At 36.6% G+C, this 22,817-nt stretch overlaps 1 protein-coding gene across 1 annotated transcript in view; it reads left to right on the top strand.

The window, feature by feature from the left end:
* The first annotated feature begins 3,182 nt into the window (after positions 1–3,182).
* The window catches only part of LOC134649588 (major facilitator superfamily domain-containing protein 9-like), a 336,592-nt gene continuing 316,957 nt past the window's right edge, over positions 3,183–22,817 (top strand). The window contains exon 1 of the mRNA XM_063504405.1: positions 3,183–3,194. The gene's annotated coding sequence lies outside the window, so the exon portion shown is untranslated. The remainder of the gene's footprint in view (positions 3,195–22,817) is intronic.

The raw sequence follows: 22,817 nt of genomic DNA, 5'->3' as shown, positions 1-22,817 counted from the left end.
TTAACTTGAATTTTAAACAGGGTTATTGACATATTAGGTACTAACCTTCCTTATCATTTCTTTATTTACATAAGTACCTAAGTATGTAAATAAAGAAATGATAAGGAAGCTTAAGTACATATGAATTCTTAATAAACTGTATACATAGTTTCAATCAAGCCCCAATTACTAACGAGTTAATGAGTTCTGATATGTTGCAAGCACTTATTCTTTTCATGAGACAACACAACTAAACATGGTTACAAGATGATTCATAAGATAAGACTGGTAGAATTTTAAACTATATCATCCGATTGGCAATAGACGGGAAAAGAAGAAAAAAATATGAACATGCAGTCTTTCATTAGTGATACACTTTAGATTGACTCTGAAAATAAAGTAGTTAAATGAATAAATTAATGCACGCTTAGCTTATTTTTCAAGGACAAGTTTATTTCTTGCATTGTGTATCTACACAAGAGATTTAAATAGTATTTACGTTACTTAAACATAAGTGTTATCAAAATTGTGACGTAAATAATAGAATCATAACACTAATTATAATAAAAACACGTACCGGATACCGGTACCCACCTATGTAAGTATTTATTAGGTAATAAAATAATTTATTACAAAGAAAACACACGCGTGTATAAATTTCAAAAGAAATCAATTTTAATATCGTTATATTTTTATGTTTATTATAAGTAACACAGAAAAAGCCTGTGTTTTGATTTTATTTCGAACAAATGTTAGTCAACATTTCGATTTGACACTGTAAATGGAGGTAAATATTGCCATCCATCGAACATCTAACATAGAAAAATGGAACTGTGTACAACGTCATATACTTACCGTTAGTGAATTATAATCAAACTATGAACTCGTATCCTAGAACTTTTATTTTTATACGTTGTAACTTGTACCTATGTCTCAAAGGTAAAAAAGAATTGTGTGAAATCTTGCCTGTTACAAGTACGTGATCACTCATCATCATATCCCTTCCTTCCTTGTGTTTCTAATTACATATTACATCAAAAATCTATACGGGTATATATTCATAGTTAAGTTAGATTAAGATAATGTTTGTGTAAATAAAAAATCTTTTTGAATTGTCTATTGTTACCTTACAAAGGTAACGTTTGTAAATAATAAGTGTACAAAGATTAAGAACTTTGTAATGAGATCATAAGAACAGCAATTCGGTCGTTTTTTTTTAAACAGTGGATCTACTCTTAGAAGTATCTAAATAACCATTGATTTATATTATTGAAGATACATAATAATATACTTACCGACTCTTAGTATATTTTTATTTGAATTTGTTTCTGCTGTATTGTATTAACAACTCATTTATAAATTGTATTCTAATGTTAAATAAATTCATTTTACTGTTTCAATTTTACACCTAACACCCGATGTGCAGTTTCTTGGTTCATCGTGTTTACTGATAGATGTCAGTAATTTTAGTATCTCTAGTCCAAATCATTACGATGTGTAACTTAATGTGATATGAAAAAAAAAATCTTTGTTATTTAAACGTCAGTTATTAAATATTACATTCGAATTGCGAAAGCATTGCAGACCAGTTTTACTGTCGACAGCATTGCTGCAGGACATGTCAATTGTCAAGGAAATTAACATTTCTTGCAGCATTACTGCCAACTGCTGGGATTTTATCGTGGACGTTGATATTGAATTTCACATTTGTCCGTCGGAATTTGAATGAAAAAATGTTGGGTACATATTGAAATGTACTTACGTAAAATAAACTATGTATTTCATGTTGCAATATAAGAAGCAAATGTGAGTTGTTTTATTATCCTTCACAAAATCTTCCAAGTTGCTTACTTATTAACAATAAAAAACTGGCCAAGTGCGAGTCGGACTCGCGCACGGAGGGTTCCGCACCATCAACAAAAAAATAGAGCAAAACAAGCAAAACAACGGTCACCCATCCAAGTACTGACCCCGCCCGACGTTGCTTAACTTCGGACAAAAATCACGTTTGTTGTATTGGCAAGGTGCGAAGTCGGTGGAGGGGGAAGTGGCGCTGATCGTCACAAACACAGGTAATCTTATGGAATGTCCGCCATTAGTACTAGCGGCAGCCGCTTGAGCTAATTTTACTCCATAAGATTTAACGTAGAAAGTCCGCCAAAATGAGGGCAGCACCAGTCGTGCACCTAGCGAATAGGAGCCCCACTTAAATCTTTATTTTATTCTGTTTTTAGTATTTGTTGTTATAGCGGCAACAGAAATACTTACATCATCTGTGAAAATTTCAACTGTCTAGCTATCACGGTTCGTGAGATACAGCCTGGTGACAGACGGACGGACGGACGGACGGACGGACGGACAGCGGAGTCTTAGTAATAGGGTCCCGTTTTTACCCTTTGGGTACGGAACCCTAAAAAACAAGCAAAAAAACGATCACCCATCCAAGTACTGACCCCGCCCGACGTTGCTTAACTTCGGTCAAAAATCACGTTTGTTGTATGGGAGCCCCACTTAAATCTTTATTTTATTCTGTTTTTAGTATTTGTTGTTATAGCGGCAACAGAAATACATCATCTGTGAAAAGTTCAACTGTCTATCTATCACGGTTCGTGAGATACAGCCTGGTGACAGACGGACGGACGGACGGACGGACGGACAGACAGCGGAGTCTTAGTAATAGGGTCCCGTTTTTACCCTTTGGGTACGGAACCCTAAAAAATACTTTAGTCCTTCCTTCTTTCTAGAAAGTATCAATTAACCAAATTGGACAGAATTATAATAAAACTATTCTTCTTTATAAATTTCTTTTTTAAATTTGACGTCCGTATTTCCGCCTGTCCATTCATCTGTCCGTCTTAACATAAGGTATGATAGTAATAATACTTTGCTAGACATTTTTGAAGCAATAACTTGAAAATCCTTCTCTGCCAACTGCCAACCAGACTAAATAGGTTCAAATATAAATGTCACGGATAAAGGCCACGGAAATCTGCCAGGAAAAGATTATCATCGAGCAATTTTCAGGGCCCAATATCGAACGCTTACTTTACGCACTGTCTTTACATGCTACGAGGTTTGGCAGAGGCGAGGTTTTTTATGTACCCAATAGTGATACAGAGGCAGATAACGTAATTTACATAACGTAATTCAATATTCTCCGTAGGCAAAAAAAAAGGACCTCTATTCGAGGCCATGGTACCTACTCAAGAATAACAGTTACTCGGTTCTTGTTAGATGAAATATTTTACATAGCTAAATATTTCAAACATTTGTGTCCTCGACCTTTCTTATTCCACTGTGATCAGATCTGTGCATGCATAATTTTCCCAACCTTTTAAACTTGCAAAATGTACTTGTGCACTTAGTGTTTATTCATTAGACTAAGCTAACGAGCGACGCGGTAAAACCCTGCAGCAGAATGATAAGAGGGCACACATACGTGCATGCGCGCTAATAGTGAATTCTATATGCAAACAGGAGTCCAATTCTGATGTGACCATTTGTTACGGTTTTGATCTTATTTTGATACGATCTTGAAGATAGCTTACGCTAATTGGTGCATGCAAAGTGATGTTAAAGCCAATCACCAAGACGATTATCAAGGTCGTATCAGCCAGTTCAAAACCGTAACAATGTTGTTAGATCAGAATCGGGCTCCAGTTTAATGAATAATCAATGTGTGAGTTTACGAAGTCTACGTGTTTGAAGTTTCAAGAATTCACCAAACCTTTGACTTGGTGCAAACATTTAGCTTTTAAGAGCCCTTTGCAAGTTCCTACACTAAGTATTAACAGTATTATATATCCTCTTTACGCTACTGCTAAACGACCTTCCGAACGCCATCGATACCGGACAAACGTACATGTACGCTGATGATGTGGCTGTGGTGGTGGACGCCTCGACCTATAATGAGCTTGAACACAAATTAAATTTGACCGCTGCTTCAGTGTCAAAGTGGTTTATGGCTAACGGACTTATTTTAAACACCAAAAAAACTCAGTTCATCCACTTTGACCTCTCTAGCCGCCAAACGAGACCGCTGTCAGTATTGGCTAACGGTAAGCTCATCGACCAAGTCATGAATTCCACGTTTCTTGGGTTCGAGTTGAATAGCAATCTAACATGGAGCTGTCACATAGACAAAGTATGCAATAAACTAGCTACGGCATGTTTTGCGCTTAAACGATTGGCGAGACTACTTCCGACGGAAATGGTTCGAATGTGTTATTTTGCGTCCATACATTCGCACCTTCAGTATGGGGTCGACCTGTGGGCGGGAGCTGCTGATTGGGAGAGGGTCTTTCGCCTACAAAAACGGGCAGTAAGAGCTATAGTGCGAATCCCTCAAACCGAAACTGCCAAGCCACACTTTAAGTCACTTGGCATTTTGACGATGCCATCTCTCTCTATTTTTCACATGGCAGTGGCTACACGGGAAGAAGTAGACGCAACGCCTAACTGTAACGTAGCCCCGCGCAGGTATGAGACACGCAGCGCGCGCGCTGGAAAGCTACCTTGCGTGTCACACCGACTCGCCAAGTCAGGAAAACTCACACACGTCATGGGTCGCAAGATCTATAACCACCTCCCGGGTGAAATTATCGCTACACATAGTTTAGCAACATTTAAAACAAAACTTAAGAGATGGCTTATAGAGCAGGCGTTCTATGATCATAAAGAATTATTCTTTAGCAATAAGAGTTAGTTTCCTAGTCTTAAACTAGTAAATAACTAGATTTACAATTGTATTTGATTGACATGTAATTTATTTATTACCAATAAAATGATTATGATTATTATGATTATGATTATTAACGACTATCGGAATCAACCCAACGTACTGGATTACGAGGAAAAGATATTAATTAGAAAAGTTTGTAAATTTGGTCTACAAACAGCCTTTTCTAACTAATATCTTTTAATTTTTTAAATCCTCAATATGTACCTACGTGTTCAAAAGATAACTGGCAGTGTGTGAAAACAGAAAATTTGAAATTTTAATCCTTGTTTATTTTTGATTGAAATATTGAATGAATACCCTTCCTGTATTTTATTAGGCATGACGCATAGGTTGCGTTGTTTCAGATAGGTATTGACATGGGATTGGAAATGGCAAGGGTAGGGCTTTTACAAAGGGCAAGGCCACTTAATTGCCGAAAAATATATGGTTTTATATGCAATAAAACAGCATAAAATCGTACGGTCTGCCTAATTGGATAGATAACAGGATTATAATGCTTAATGAAATGATTGTGTCTCTATAATTAGCAGGCTTCGGAGTATTTTTAGCAAGGTAAGATTAAAGTGAGCTATGGAGTCGTTGTTAACATTAAAATGAAAGTCATAATTATACTCATCCTCATTAATTTTTAAAGTGTTAGTAGTGAGGTTAGTTTAAATTAATTAAGTGCCTAAACTTTACCAATGTTTTCTTTTGCAGTTTCTTTTGTAGCATCAGCACCCTTCACTTGGCGTGGCCCAATACGCTATTGGTTGATTTTATACCACGAAATCTTCACGAAGTCGAAAACTTTGCTAATTACTAGCCTACACACAATTCTATCTAAATTTAGCAGATTCGTCCATGCGTAAACTTTTAGAAAGTAAAGTAAACTAGGCGATTTCTGCTTGATTTCTTGTTGAAATTTTTAGACAGTTGCTTTTGTTGCTAATATAACAATGAATACATACTAAAATAAGTAAAGTTACGATGATAGCTCGGTAGCAAAATGTTGCAACCAAAAGTTAATTAAAACTTGTTAGCCTTAGGGTTCGGCCACACATATAGGGATTAGCCGACTCCCGATATCTTATGGCCACACCCTTACTTCAAATCAAAACAAGTCAAAAATCATTTATTTTCAGTCAACAAAGGTCCATAGATACATTTCACAAACTTATTTCTGGGCACTTAGGTTAAGGTAAGCTTAGTTTACTTAGTTTATATTTACTCGTCGTTGCGTTTTACCTTCTTTCCCACAATAACTCTGTGCCTCCAGTGTAAAAGGGTTAAACTCAAAAAATGTAATTTTTCAGTATGGCCAAAAAACGTTTCAAACCGTGTTTTCTCTGCATTCTTTCTAAAAACATTAGGTTTTTGTTTTTAGTTTAGATAGTTGAAGAAATGAATTATATTTTATCATTTAAATTAACCTGACTTATGTGAAAGTAACTGAAATATCGGCTTTGAAAAAAAAAACTTATATCCCTTTTCACAAAAATAATGAATGTGTGAAAGGGTTAAATTGCACTTTCTCTAGTGTTGCTAAAATCTTTTTGAACTTTTGTATTGTGTAAAGAAACCATTTTGGGAACTATATATTGCATTTTTTTTTATTATGGTAAAAAAAACAAACCAAAATAATAATATCAATGTAGGTAATTATAGAGTGACTTAATTTCTTTAATTCTCTGCTGCAATTGCTAATGGTTCATTCAGTACAACAGGGCAGGTCCCCTAGACAACATGCCAATCGCTAACGCTCCGTAGCGAACGATACGCAACGCTGTCACTGTCGCACTAATAAGGAAGAGTGATAGAGAGACAAAAAACATTTCGCTGTCGAAGCCATAGAGATATACAACTTGGCTAGGCTAGCTGTTCCCCATCTTTGTTTTTTTTTCTCCAATTATTTCATAATCAATCTTCCAGATGTCATTTCTTCTACAGGACTTTCTTTTTGATATTTGAATTCGCTCACCTTAATAAATAACAACTTTTCCTTTTTTTTGTTTACGTTTCTCGCAGTATACTTTATTTCACATTGACCAACAAAAAAAAATTATATGGAAAGGGATCTAAGTGAACATTAACCATAATCATTAACTCAATTTAGCGAAACTAGATGGTGAAAAACGGTCAAAGTATATTATTTTATACCCTTTTACACATCATGACATCGTTTAAATTGTTTGTGAATAATGAAGAAACATAAGTTTTACCGTTATTCACGAACTAAACCCGGTAGTTAATTTAAGTGAACTTTGATTTCTTTACACCGAATGTTTCTTGAAATGTAGTTTATTTACTAAGATTAAACTTTAGTTTAACCATCGTTCGCAACACGATTCTTAAAATTCAATTTTTTAAACGAGAAAATATAAAAATAAATCGTTTTGAACATAATGGTTAAGATTTTTCACAAACTTTAACCCTTTTGCACAATCGATATCTCAGAAACTAGAAGTCGTAGGGCAGTGGGTGTCAGCACAAAAGATGTAGTTTCGTTATAAAATTTATAAACATTATAAAATTCGAATCGCCCACCATGTTTATGTAAAAAACTGTTTGATGCATCAGTTTGCAGGGGAGGTATAACGAAAATAGTGATAAAAGTAATAAATTTGTCAAAAGTTTTCTCGGCAGATACTCGTAAACTTGGCCGGTTCTATGATAAACGTTGCAGGGCACCGTTACAAGGCCGTTCATTCCCATTACCAAGCCCAAGCACGTGAAGGCCGAGGCAACCAATGTAACTTTGACCTCGAATCGGTAAATTAGTGATGAGCAGCAGGAATTAAGTTCTCAGTAATATTTCCCGAACTTACCTTGTTCGGAAAATATTACTTAATTCTTCCCTTCCATTGTACTCGACATACGCCTGAATTAGTGGTTGCATAGGATACCTAAATAACTAAATAGTAGCAGTTAAGTAATACTTAGTATTATCTCTGTCCAAGTAATCGACGTAAATGACTAACTTTAACCTTTAGTTACCCAGAGGTCTATTATTAGTTGCGTTCTCGCGCGCGACTCTATACATCTAGCGCGACTTCAAACTTCAAGTATGAATTCGTGCGCGAGAGCTCAAGTCATGCTAGACCGTATGTTACAGGGCATTTTATTTTGGTTGAGACAAAGTAAAATGGCTTTCGGATTCGTTGTATTAGATTTCTCTAATAAATACAAATTTACACACGCAAAACAACATTGCATAAAGTGAGTGAGGAATATTTTCGGGTATGCTACCAGAAATATTTGCGTTTCACAATATTTTTGGTAACAACAATTCAATTTAGTTCATTCCGTTTATTGGAAACATTAAAAGTAATGAAATAATAATTTATTTTAAATGCTTGATTCGCCTGCGTTCTGTAAGCGAATGGAATATCAGACAAGAGTACCATGATTATACAGGCAAAGCTGTGATAAATGCCCAGGGAAAAATTTAAAATTCCTGTCATCAAGAAGAAGGCCCCTGATGACACATAATTCATACAGATTGTATTTCGTTCCTAAATAAATTTCGTTTAAGTTCGCGCCTGAATATAATAAAATTTGTTTCCGAACCTTATTTACGTAGGACCCATCTTAATGAAGACTTTTGTAAGTCTAGTCAATCTCATTAGGAGCATTTTAATATATTGACGATTACCTAACATTTAAAGTATAGAAGGTACATCTGTTTGAATTTTAGCTCGTCTAATCCCTCCGCTATATCATTAACTATTGTATACTAAAATTATACTGCTACGGTATGCAGGGTAGTGATATACAATTGAAAATTAATGAAAATTATACACGTTTTCGTGTTTTTTTTATCGAGCCAACTATAACTTTTTAAGGTTTTGCTTAGAGTCTGCCCTCGTAAATATAGTCTTGTTTCTGAGTGAACATTTTCATAGCATTATCCCTTTATTAAATTGTTTAAAAATTCAATATAAAAACTGCAATTCTGCGTGAGCCCTTCAAGCGTTCTTGAGAAAAATAATTGAGACAAATCTGATCACACTCATACATTATTAATCCATCAAATGGTGTGCTTTAGGTCGTGCCAAAACAATACAGATGCATCTATAGATGACTGGTTAGATCATTTTCCCAAAATCATAATTTACCTGTAGCATAATTTCTATTCGCATTTTTTCCTATTCTTAATTTACACCAGACGCATTAATTCCTAACATGATTTTTCCATTCGCATATTTTCCCATTAGACAATTTAGCCACTCACAAATATTTCTTACGGCGTTTATTCTATAATCAAAAATAGATTACCCCACCCCACTTTCTTTTCAAAAAACATTTTAGATCATAACTTAGCTAGACGGAGCCCCGCTTGGGCGGTTTGCCTATTAATTTAGTGTGACGTCCATGAAAACATTACACTTTGGGGAAAAAAGTGTAGGTAGGTTAGGTTCGTTAGGTAGCTTCAGATGCCCGAAGGGCAAACCGCCCAGAAATAGGAGCCCCGCGAAGCGGGGCTCCGTCTAGCTAAGTTGTAAACTAAATGTTTTTTTGAAAGAAACAGTGCGGTGGGACCATGGTAATATTACTAATATTATCGCCTAAGAAATAAAAAGAATGCGAATAAAACGACTTGGAAAGTATTAATTATGAAAAAAAAATAACCTAGGAATTAATGCGTCTGGTGTAAATTAAGAATAGGAAAAAATGCGAATGGAAAAATCATGTTAGGAATTAATGCGTCTGGTGTAAATTAAGAATAGGAAAAAATGCGAATATAGAAATTATGCTACAGCTAGGTAAATTATGATTTTGGGAAAATGATCTAACCAGTCCTATAGATCGGTACATAATAATATGCTCGAAAAATATATAACCCTCTTTTAGCACTCGGGTAATACCTAAACATAACACTCATGTACATAAGCGCTACAAATCGTTACAAACTATTTACTTATTAAATTCCCTATTTAATTTCTACATTCCGCCTTGCATTAAATAAGGGTCCGCTGGTTTTTTTTATGTTAATACTTAGTGCTAATGTTTTTGTTAAATTCAAGTCTCTGACCTCGAAAGCCAACTGGGTCATTGTCATATACTTAAAAACCGTGAAATTTTCGAATCGTTTTTTTTTTGTTTTGTCAATTTTCCCTACTAAAGACGAAACTACTACGAGTAGGTGTACTACGAAAATACACCTAGAAGACTTTTGAGCAGACTAGATAATAAACAAAATGAGTCCAATTTAGTCTACATAGTTATACTCGTATGTATCTTATACATATATGTATATGCGGCCGACCCTTATTTAATGTAAGGCACCTCCCCTTGTTATGAACGCTTTCAATGTGTTTACTACTCTCGTTTGTTCCGGTGTTTGAAATCATAAATCCATAACCAAATATTGATTTTCACTTAAAATTAGTTTTAGGCCGTGAAACTAGGGACTAGAGTTTCATAATAATAAACTAAAATAGTACATTACGATACAATACAAGTGGGAAAATTAAGAAATTTGCAACTAGTAGCGATAAATTAAAAGACGACCAAAGGGAGTGTTTTAAATCGACACGAGTTGCGAATTGCCTATTTGCGCATACACTTACAACCTAAATTAAACCTATGGAGCCAGAGAACCCGATTTTAGCGTTTTCGTCCTGGGATTTGGCTAAGGCCGAAACGGATTATTAGTTTTCGGCTTTTACAAAGACCATTTGTCAAATCTGCGCCGCTGGGATTTAACAAGGTATACCCAGGAGCATCGAAGCTTTGAGATTTCATTACGACAAATGCGTATAGAGCAACGCAATTTATCAAGGGGATTGACAGTGACGCCCGCATTAACGCTGCAGCAGTATCGATGTAACAGTAATGCTGCTACATTCCTCATCCGAATATCACATTTAAGTAACTTCCATTGCTGCTGGAAAAACAAATATGCCCTGATAGTTACGAGTCTTACGACTAAAAACGTCTTGCATATTCGGCTCATAGTTTCGCCAATCAAAAAGTCAGAAGGATGTGTGCGGGTCAATTTTCCATACAAAAGTTTAAACTTTATGATGCATTTTGCAAAGTTTTTTTTTGTAATTATTTTCCAATTTGATCCAATGATATGCGCCAAGTTGATAATACATAAAAGAATAAAGCTAAAAATCTCAAAAATACATCTGCTTTTTATATTGTGCAAATGAAAGAAAATTATTGACAAACTTAATGCTCAAAAAAGCTGTTGAAACTTTAGTATGGAAATTTACGTGCGAACATCCACCCTTTTATGAAAAATACATGATGTGTAACATGTTAAAAGGCGAATTACATTCCACATTACTTCGTTTCTGAATTCAGTCATATGTCGGTCAGTTTTATGTGTACGTGCCGGTGAGGCGTGGCATAACGAAAGCAAATGTTTATTTATTCCAAATCCCTATTAACGAAATAATTTCCGGTACCTAAATCACAAGGTTTGAAAATCGCGGCACGTATTTCTTATATTTTTCGACATCTCGAAAATCGACGTGAATTTGTAGCTAATTTCGGGTCATAAAAAGGCTAGAGGCGTATAAACTCGCGAGTCGCGAATATTTACGACTCAAACTTCTTGCAACACTATACGTTAATGTAAAAAAAAAAAACACATAATACAATTTTTGAATATCAACGATCCCTAAAGTTTGCGAGTGTACATGTATTACGCCACGCCACGCCTCAAGCCTTGAAGACTACAAATTTTCACAGCTCTAACTAGCAACACTATAAGTAGGTAGTATAGCCTGACCAGTAATATATGATAATTGTCAAGAGGGCGCTGTTATTCTCATGTATAGGGTGACAATTCAGTGTAGTATGAAAAAATTAGTTCCAGTGAAATTCCGCAACATGGCGCACCCTCAATAGATCCTGGTTCACCTATACTTTAGTAAGCTGACTCACATTGTCATTTTAGCTTTGTTTCACAGAGTTTTGTAGCTTTGTAATCCGTAGCATGTGTAAGGCGAGCTGCGTCATGTCATGTTTGACACAACAGGTGTTAAAGCGCAGAGGTATAATTGGACTGGGGAAACAGTAGAATTTTTATAATGTTCGTATATGTACTAGATTTCTGGGAGACAACATAAGGTGAGTTCGACTAAGATCGGACACCGGGTAAGATCGTATGATTCAAATTTCTGCCTGTTGCGGGGCTTTTTTTTAATGCTGGCAAGGTGATGCAATGCCCGGGACAAAACAGCGCATTGCATCACCTTGCCAGCATTAAAAAAAAAGCCCCGCAACAGGCAGAAATTTGAATCATACGATCTTACCCGGTGTCCGATCTTAGTCGAACTCACCTTCCTATAAAAACTTAAAAATGCGCGTTTAATACATAATTATAATATGTGTCAAAAAAAATGGGTGAATAAACGATCTAGCTAGGACCTAGCTAGATCGTTTATTCACCCATTTTTTAGATTAGGTCCTAGGTAATACCAGTTTGTACTAATATTTAGCTATGTGAGTACAAACTGGTCCTTTTAATGGTGGTAGCACACACAAAACCATAACAAGTCTGGTCGCTATGAACTTCAGGATCAATATGGCATAGGAGCTGAGCTATAATACCTACCTACAGAGTAAATAAGTAGATGAACTCACAAAAGAATACCTTTCTAATAATAAAGGATGAGTAGGTTCTTTTTCGCAATATTTGCCATTCATGCTAACCTATCTTAACATATATTTATTGTATGTAAGAAACCGTAAGAAAAAACAGGCTAAGCGCTTGTGAGTATATCAATATAAAAAAACAATATTTTTAAGAGCCAGTAAAACTAATAAATAACGTTTTAACAAAAAAATTGAATGGGAACTGATTTGTAAATTCAATTAGGTACCTACACAATTCCTTAAGTGCTAAGAAACTTTCTTTATTTTAGTAGCAACTACTTGTAATCTTTTATTTATTGCTGTCGAGATGTCTTTTCTTTCTGTTTTGTCTGTTGTTAATTAATTTTTTGTCTGTTTTGATCTCGTATTTTGTTAGTCTTAAATTAGTTATAGGTAATATAAGTTAGGTCCCCACCGAAAATCAGCGCTGCGGCTTACTGTAGCATTTCGTTGAGTGGGGGGTCCTGTTTTTCGACCGTCACTTTTAATCCCTCTCTTATTTATGTAACTAACTGATAGCATAGAGAAAATAATGCATAGAGTGCTCACTCCATACATCAGTTCAGACTATTAATTTCAGTGTCTACATCTAGCATCGAGTAGCGGAACTATCAGTACTGCTACTTGACAATAGATGTAGCACCGACCGGAAAGTCTTATCTCAACAGCATAAGACTTTCCGGTCGGTGGCGACATCTATTGTCAAGTAGCAGTACTGATAGTTCCGCTACTCGATGCTAGATGCTAATAGTCTTTTTGGTACTAAAACTGATGTATGGAGTGAGCACTCTATGTATTTTTTTCTCTATGCTGATAGTGACGTAAATAAGTGTATTTTGTTTCTCTTTTTCAATTGTTTATTCTCATAAATACTCATAATCCGTAGTCCTTATAAATATTATTTTGAATCCATCGAATTTAGGCTCATTAGGAAGGTCTCGAGAAGTAGATAGACAAATAGAAAAAACACACAGGCATATTCATTAATAAAAGAACAATATTATAACATCAAACAACATTTACCGGTGAATAATGTTAAAGTGAGATGAAATTTACAAATTTCATCAATTTGTATGTAAGTTCGAATCGGTTTCCATGTTCGTTCGCAAAATAATAGTTATCATCAAAAACAGAGTTCACTAAATTATCAATCAGCATCACAGAAATGATTTAAAACAAATTATCGAGCAGCTGCTACCGTTTACGGTTGGGTTGTGTTGGTCAATATCGTGCCAGAGCCAACAAACACATAAATTTGTCGGCTGCCGGTACTTAACGCAACACACCTGACCCGCGCACACATGAACTGGATACAAGTCGGACATCGTCGGGGAAGTAGGAATTCTTCTGGAACATTACACTCATCTTTTTGTATATCGTACCCATATTATTATAGATAGTGCAAACTTTGTTAAGCACATTGAGTGCCGGGAACCCGCTCGGCGGCCGCTCTGTTCGTAGTCGCTTTCCTCTACAAAGCGAGAAAACGCTAGAATCGGCTACGCGTGTAGCGCTACAAAAACATTGGCAGTGTTTGGGGCTAGGGCGAAATGTGTACATCAAATTGACTCCAAATATGAATCAATTAATTCTAGAGGTAGGTAACCTTTTTTTTAAGAGCGGAAATGCTTTACGCATACCACCCGGTGCGGGGACGGGCGGGGGTGGTTATGTGGGCTAATGAGACCCCGGGTTTACCCACTAAAACCCCTCTGTTGCCGCCTCATTGCTATACGGCTAGGTCCCGGGAACACCGAAGTACTCTTCCGCAACCTCGCCAGAGAGAGGTACCTACTTCAAGTCTTGTAACACTTCATTCCAAAAAACTACATTTCGTCGACCTATACTCATACTTAGCTTGGTCAGCGTTAATTAACTATCAAGATGCAAATATCAAGTATCACCAATATTCAATTATCTCGTGAACACCATAGCATTCCTATATATCTAATTCATCAAATATCCCTTAAACTCTAGCCGCCCATACGTCAAACCTTGCCAAGCAAAATGAAATTTTATTTTGTCAACACAAAGTTCAAATTAGAATTGAACAGGAGACCTTTTTATAGGTCTCTGGGCGGCTAGAGGATATTACATTCCATTTGCAATGCAAAAACCTGTATATTGTATTCGACCGTTTAATCGTTAAACGAGTATGATATTGATGTTGAAAAGAAAACGTGTAAGGTATATGATTTGATATGAACCAAAATACGTTCTCCTAACACTCGTTAATCAAGTGAACCCCCGTTCAATATGCCAAGTTTTTACAAGAGTAGGTTTCTAACTTTTTTCGGGATTTAACTACGTTATCTGATCGGCTAGTAGGTATGAGTTGCGTTCTCGCACGCGAGTCCATACTATTTGAAGTCGCGCTAGAAGTATGGAGTCGCGCACGAGAACGCAACTTATGCTCAGTTCTGTATTAGGTATTAACAAGTGCGAGTCGGATTCGCGTTTCAAGGGTTCCGTAAGTAAAGAACTATTTTGTGTATTTTTTTTTTAATTTTAGACCCAGTAGTTTAATTTTTTGCCTATTTTCTTGAATAACTGCTAAACTATTAAACCTAAAATTATAAAAAAAATATATTTGAGATTCTTACAATGAGCTCTTTCATTTGATATGTAACACGATATAGTTTGAAAAACTTTATTTTTTAATTTTCTCATTTACCCAATAATGGCCTCCATGTGGCCTCCATATTTTAAATTCATTTATTTACGTTACACGTCCATCTTTGAGTCACAAACTTACATATGGGTACTCCCACGGGTAAAGGTACCTTATGGCCATTGGCGCTTACGCTATTATTAACGCCGCTCCGCTGCCGCGCGCTATTACTATTGCGGCGCTATGCGACGTAAGTGCCAAGTGCCATAAGGTACCTTTTGCCGTGGAACGTCACATATTCAACTTAATTGGTCCAGTAGTTTCGGAGAAAATAGGCTGTGACAGATGGACGGACAGACAGACGCACGAGTGATTCTATTAGGGTTCCGTTTTTTCCTTTTGAGGTACGGAACCCTAAAAATCATCTAAACATTGTAGCTATTCAGAACGATAAATACTTATTAGAGGCAAAAATAAATTCAATTTAAACATTCAAAAGAAACTCGTTCGTTTTTAATACTGAACTCTCAAACCTCAAGATTTAATGAAAAGTCCAGGTCAATTCAGCTAGCACCTGAGCAGGAGAAACTTATTAGAAACTGGTAAACTTTATTGCCGCTTATTCAAATTTTGATGAGTTTTGACTATGGAGTCAAATTGGAGTGATGAATAAGTTTTGCACTGAAGGGTTCATATAGGTCCCCGTCATTAATTGTATATGTTCATTGTAAGATCGCTAAGCTAAATTTCATTGTTTCAATCTATTCGATCGTGTGTTGAGCATCGTTACATGTGGCAGGACATAATGATATGAGACGTTTCATCTCCCTAACAAGCCTAACACCTAAGGTGCCTTAGGTATCGCCTAAGGTACTGTACCTTACCGCGAGAGTTATCAAAGCACCTTTATTTATCATACAATTTTCATCACAACACCCTGTTAAGCACATAATTATTATTCAACAATAGCGTAGGTAGAAGAGAATAGAACATAATACCTATCGTCAACGCATGAACCACGAGTTGGATGTACTCATAGAGCACGAGAACATCGTCAGGTTCTGTAAGTCGCAGCGGCTGAGATGGGCGGGTCACCTTGAAAGGATGCCGGACAAGAGGGCAGCAAAAGTCATGATAAGGTGGACGCCGCAACAAAAAAGACCGAAAGGCAAGCCTAGGAAGCGTTGGATGGATTGTGTAGAAGAAGATCTTAGGAAGATGAGAAAGTTTACCAACTGGAAGAAGGTCGCCAGGCACCGCGACAACTGGAGGATGATTGTGGAGGAGGCCAAGACCCACAAAGGGTTGTAGCGCCAACGGAAGTAAGTAAGTAAGCGTAGGTACTCACCTAAAACCGTTCTTGGACCAAAGCAAAGAGCGCAACAAGAACACACGAACGACAGACGACAGCTACCAACTGTCCAATTTAAATCTATGCCATGCTCACGGTTATTTCATACCACTGCAATTTTATTTAGTAATTCATGCGGGAATGTTACAAACGAGAGTTTCATTTATTTTCAGTATAAGTTCCCAGTATGCCGACATGTCAGAGACAAATACAAATACAAATACAAGTAACTTTATTTTGCATGAAATATGGCACAAAAGATGGTCAGACAATGGTTTACATAAGTAACACATATTTCACCAGCATCTGGCATGCAAAAAACTAAATTTACAACTAAAACTAAGTTTAAACATCCATAATAGTCAAGGCCTATATTATAATATGTCACCTACCTCGGTCAAAAGATGCCATGTATTTCTCTATGGAATAGAAGGCCTCTTGTACGAGCCATGCTTTTCATTTCGCCTTAAACATTTTCAAAGGCAACTGTTTGATGTTATTGTCTAGTCTATTATAGATTTTTATGCTCATACAAAAAGTGTTTCTACTATACAAAGCTATTTTTTTGCAAGGTATTGCTAGCATATCAGGGTACCTTGTATTAAAATTACATACATCTTGATACGTCTTGAAAAGTTCTGGGTTTATTTTAACAAACACACATATTTCGTATATGTACATACAAGGTACTGTCATTAACTCAAGATCTTTGTACAATGGTCTGCAGGATGTCATAATAATTATCAACATCGCAAATTGCTCTGATGCATTGCTTTTGAACTATCAGTGCTCGGATTGCATGGCGCGAGTTTCCCCATAGAATGATGGCATATCTAAGTAGGGAGCAAACATAGCCATGGTATGCTTGTATGGCTGCCTTTTTATTACAAGTTTTTACCAGCCTCCACAAAGCATATGCAAAAGAGTTTATCTTGCCACATACTTTTTCGATGTGACTTACCCAAGAGCACTTGCCGTCCAAAATAATGCCCAGAAATGTTGTTTGACATGACACAAAATCAAAAAGCCATAAGCGGACGCTCCGATTCTTAGATAATCTCGCCGTGTTACTTGCTATTCATATACATGGTCAAGCAGAGCTTGTCAGTAGAAAAACTGGAGAAAAACTTGTCAGGAGAAAGGAACTGAATTAAAAAATGTCACTCAGTTCAGGTATCTGGGGCACTGGGTCACCGAGGACCTATCTGACGACCTTGATGTGGAGCGGGAGCGTAGGGCATTGGCGGTGAGAAGCAACATGTTGGCTCGCAGGTTTGCACGTTGCACGAGGACCGTCAAAATAACTCTTTTTAGAGCATTTTGTCAGTCTTTTTATACGTGCAGCCTGTGGGTCAAGTGTACGCAGAGATCTCTCAATGCCTTACGCATTCAGTATAATAACGGGTTCAGGGTGTTGTTGGGGTTGCCTCGATTTTGCAGCGCGTCGGGGATGTTTGCCGAAGCTCGCGTGGATGGCTTTCAAGCCATAATGCGCAAGAGTGTGGCCTCCCTGATGCGCCGTGTTAGGGACAGCCTTCTGAACACTGTTATTGACAATTTACAGTGTCCAATAGTGCTCAAATGGAACGATATGCACATGGACCATAATAGAGGTGCTGTTAGGCTAATTTAGTTATTTAAGAAATAGTTTTAGTTTAATTTAATTTGTAATGTATGGATCTTGTTATCTGAATTAAATATATATAAAATAAAAAGGCGGCAAATTTAAAAAATGTAGGCGCGAAGGGATATCGTCCCATAGAAAATTTGAATTTCGCGCCTTTTTCTACTGACAAGATTTGCTTGACCATCTACAGGGTGATTCAGGAGACGTGAGCAGGATCAAGCCTACGCATACAGTAAGTTATAAACAACTGTTTCGTACCAGTATTTGTGAGATTAACTATAATTTATTTTACACTGTTTAAAAAAAAGTTTAAAATTTATTTACGACATTTATGGTCACCCTCTTTGTTTTGTCCATAACAAGTGCCAAATTGAATGTCATCGGTGTCTGGTTACTTTTGAAAAATCGTATCTCACTGAAGTGTGACTTTTTTTTCTTCATACTCAAAATGCAGTCATAACTGTTAAAAATGTTTTATCTTTGTTAATTAAATGTTGTAGGGTATCCATGATAGTAGAGAATCGAATTTGTCCTTACCAAAAAGTATAACAACAGAAAAAAACCGGCCAAGTGCGAGTCGGACTCGCGCACGGAGGGTTCCGCACGATCAACAAAAAATAGAGCAAATAAAGCAAAAAAAAAAAACAAACAAAAAAACGGTCACCCATCCAAGTACTGACCCCGCCCGACGTTGCTTAACTTCGGTCAAAAATCACGTTTGTTGTATGGGAGCCCCACTTAAACCTTTATTTTATTCTGTTTTTAGTATTTGTTGTTATAGCGGCAACAGAAATACATCATCTGTGAAAATTTCAACTGTCTAGCTATCACGGTTCGTGAGATACAGCCTGGTGACAGACTGACGGACGGACGGACGGACGGAAGGACGGACGGACGGACGGACGGACAGCGGAGTCTTAGTAATAGGGTCCCGTTTTTACCCTTTGGGTACAGAACCCTAAAAAAGCGTGATTGTTTTACTTAAACATTGTGGTGAAAGATTCTTTTACATTTACTGATTGTGTAGGCTTAGTCCTGCTTACATCTCATGAATCAGCCTATATTATATTTTATTCAACTTTTTGCTTTTAGCGCTGACAGCACGAATGTTCAGAACAAACTGACAGGTTGAGTGTTCTGATCATAGATATAATATTCCTAGTTCTGATATGCCTAACCATAGATTAGTATAATATGTTATGTCTAAACGTCATTATTGGCATAATTCCTCTTGTTAAACCTACAAGAGGTGAAAGCCATAAAAAGGTTGAGTGTTGTTCTCCGATACACGCACCGCTATAACTCAACTGCCAGCGGTACGGGCTTGTTATTAGATCTAAATTGGATAAGCACTTGTTACTTTCGCAACAATAACAGAATAACTAAAATTTGTTTGTTATAATAAGCAACGTACCACGTACCACTTGGAGGCACTCAGTGGAAAAGGAGCTGCTGCACCAGTTGGCCTCGGCTGGGCGGAGCTGGAGGAGGCCGCGCTGGACCGCGAAAAATGGAAATCCCTTCTGAGAGCCCTATGTCCCTGATGAGGGATACCATCATAATAAGCAACTATAACTCATCGGTAATATAAATCATTGGTCAAGATCAAGAAAATTTAAACTACTTGATTACTTACTACAAAACTAGTTTCAAACTTTTTCTTATACTTAACCTCTCAGTTCCCAGTGGCTCCAATATGAGTCGGAATTGTATGGATTTGAGAGGTCCTGGGAAACGAGGGGTTAATAGTAAGTACCTACCTACCTAAGTATGGCTACCCAGCCATGATGGGCGCACTGGGTTTCAGCAGACTTGGAAGATAAGTTTTAAAAACATGTTTTGGATAACGTCTTACGTGTAAACTTATATATGTATATGATTAGTATATTAAACCGCCTTCAAAAAACAGGAGGTTCTCAGTTTGACCCGTATGTTTGTATGTACGTATATATGTATGTATGTATGTATGTACGTATGTATGTATGTATGTTTGTCTACGATTATCTCGCGGCACTCTTCAATATCAACCTTGCTACCTGGCACCGCCTTCAAAAACTAAGTACCTAATTACCCGGATGGTTATTAATCTGCTCATTGTTAGATATCAATTACTTTTTGGCAGAAATTAGCTTTACGACGGGATAGGGACTAGACAAGGATAGGGGTGGGGTATATAAAAATTATTTTGTGCTTTTCAGTGGGTTGGTTTTTTAAGTTTTATTTAAGGCGGATCCCTAAAAAAAATTTAAGTTACTGTGATTTTGTTTTTGTTTTTTATTTCATGAGTTATACCCTTGTACTCGTAGTGTGGCTACGAAGTATCCTCGTAAATCTTCGTTCTCTGTTCAATAAAACAGTGTGACAGTTTTCGCTTCGCTGGTATTGGTTTTATAGCCAATAGAAACTTCTCATCGTCCTTTCTAGAAATAAATATGTACGTACATTCGTACGTAAGCACGCGTAAAATGATAACGAAATTACGTCATTTACATATCAACATGTTCGTTCGAATTGGCCTTCTGGAATGACGACCTAAACAATAAAGTAAGTAGGTAATAATACTAATAATAAGTGACTAAGTCTCGAAATTTCGTGACATTATTAGGACATACCTCTCTCTGAATACATAATGGAGTAGGGGACGACGCACACTGGAGGGTGTCGCGTCTTATTTGCGAGATTAAAAAGCATTAGATTAGAATATGAGAGTGTCAGGGTGTCTTGTGTCATTTCATTAAAGTGAGCAGGATTTTGACGATGATTCAAATAGTAGTTTATGCAACAGTGATATAATAAGGGTTCTTAAAATTCAAGGGTCGAAGTTACAAAACGAGACGTAGTCGAGTTTTGTAAAAAAAGACCCGAGAATTTTAAGAACCAATTATGAGCTGTTGCATACATTACTTTTTCTATGACAGCTGCAGCAAAAAAAAAAAAAAAAAGTTATTATTAAAAAAAAAAGACTTATTATTTAAAAAAAATTGAGTTATTATTTAAAAAACAAGAGTTATTATTGTAAATGAAAACATACCTCTTTCAATCAAGATGATCGGAACTTGTATCTTTAAAAAAAATAAAGCAGTTGTATTATACTCATAAGATGACTGCTAGCAGTCATCTTATGAGCCTATAGACAAAGCATTCAAATGACATTGCTTTAGATATCACTGTCAGTCATTTAATTGACACATTTAAGTGCTGGAGTAGAAAAAACAGTTTTTGAATATACTTTTAACCCTTAATAGGGCACCGGTCATATACTTACCACTTCGTTCTGTCAGGCACAGATTAAATACAATTTGACTTATCTTATCTGATAGTTTGATAGGTTTATGAACGCATACATAACCTGTCATTCATAAAAAAAATATGTTGGCAACACTGTGAAGTGTCAAATGTAGGTTTTGCATCTGCTGAGCAGAAAATTTGAATTTCGAACGATTTTTATAGTGTTTAGCGAATATTTTTTATCAAAGTGTTCTAACAAGATTCCGGTAAGTGGTTTTTGTTGATTTTATGTTGTAATTTGTTATTTTATCTACCCAATTACGTGTTATCCACCCTATAATACACATTTCCACAGTTTCGAAAAGTAGCTCTAAGTTGGTGGTAAATATTTTACCAGAGCCCGTTACGGTCATAAAAGTACGGATCAGTTTTAAAATTATTTTTTTTATTTTCATTTTTTCAGTTAATACGTCTAGAAAAAAGAAGTTAACCGATAAAGATATTCAAGAAATACTTGAAAATAATCTTGCCGGCCTTGAAAGTGACTCAGATGATGACATGGGATACATTTCTAATTTCGTTACTGAGTATAATTACAACAACCAAGTTTTGCGAGGGTTATCAAAAATTTTGAGTTCAGAGGTTGACGAAGAGCATTGTGTTGACACTAGAGATGATTATCTAGAGGTAGAAGATATGGCAAAAACCCAAACTGCCCCACAAAATGTTTCAGATACGGTGAACATGTGAAGAAAACATGTAGTAGGGCCCTTGATCGGTCTTCCGAAGATATTTTGGAATTAGTTGACTACGTAACCGTGGAAATTTAAGAAATCACAAGACCTGATACTCCCATGAATAATGTGCTGACCCCTATTGCTTCATCTAGCCCTACTGAGACAACTGCTGATCCTCAGCCCAGCAAAAAAATACCACGAGTCATTGTTGTACATAATGAAATTACAAATGTCGGGCCTAGTTCCCTTCCACGTTCAACGCAGATACAGTCTCCGATCATCAATCAAAACCTACCTCAAGATATGGATCTAACTAGGTTTCGTCGTATAGAACCAGCTCAAGAATGGTCCTCAGATTTACCAGCACATCGCATTCCCAATTTTGATAGACTAATGGCATTTAAAAATCTTATGGCATTTACTCACAAAACACAACCTGTCAGTGTCTTTGACCATTTTTTTCCTGACGCGGCCTGCGAACTTATTGTAGAATAAACAAATATTTACGCCATACAAAAGAAAGCTTTGAATTGGGTCCCTACAACCAAAACCGAAATACGCGCTTTCCTTGGTGTACTAATATTAATGGGACTCAATCCACTGCCTGACTGCAACTTGTATTGGTCTACAGACCCATTTTACAGAAACCCAGACATATCTGAAGATGAAAATGTCTGCGATTGTTTTCAAAAACAAAAAGGGGGGAATATTTGGGGTGCCGGAAGAAATTCGCTTAAATACATCGCCGCACTTTCCTGAAGACCAAAAAATATTTACAAGATGCCGTTTCTGCAGCACAAAAAAACAACAAAAACGATCACGAGTACAATGTGACGTGTGCAAAGTGGCTTTATGCGCCACGCCGTGCTTTAAAAGTTTTCATTGTGCACCCACAGACGGCATGTCCACGCTTCACCAGTCTGAGGACAGTATTGTCTCATGCAGCACGA

This window comes from Cydia amplana, chromosome 7 (genome assembly GCF_948474715.1).
Source record: "Cydia amplana chromosome 7, ilCydAmpl1.1, whole genome shotgun sequence".
NCBI classification, from domain to species: domain Eukaryota; kingdom Metazoa; phylum Arthropoda; class Insecta; order Lepidoptera; family Tortricidae; genus Cydia; species Cydia amplana.
Note: the sequence above shows the minus strand (reverse complement) of the source record. Positions and strands in the feature narration are given on the sequence as shown.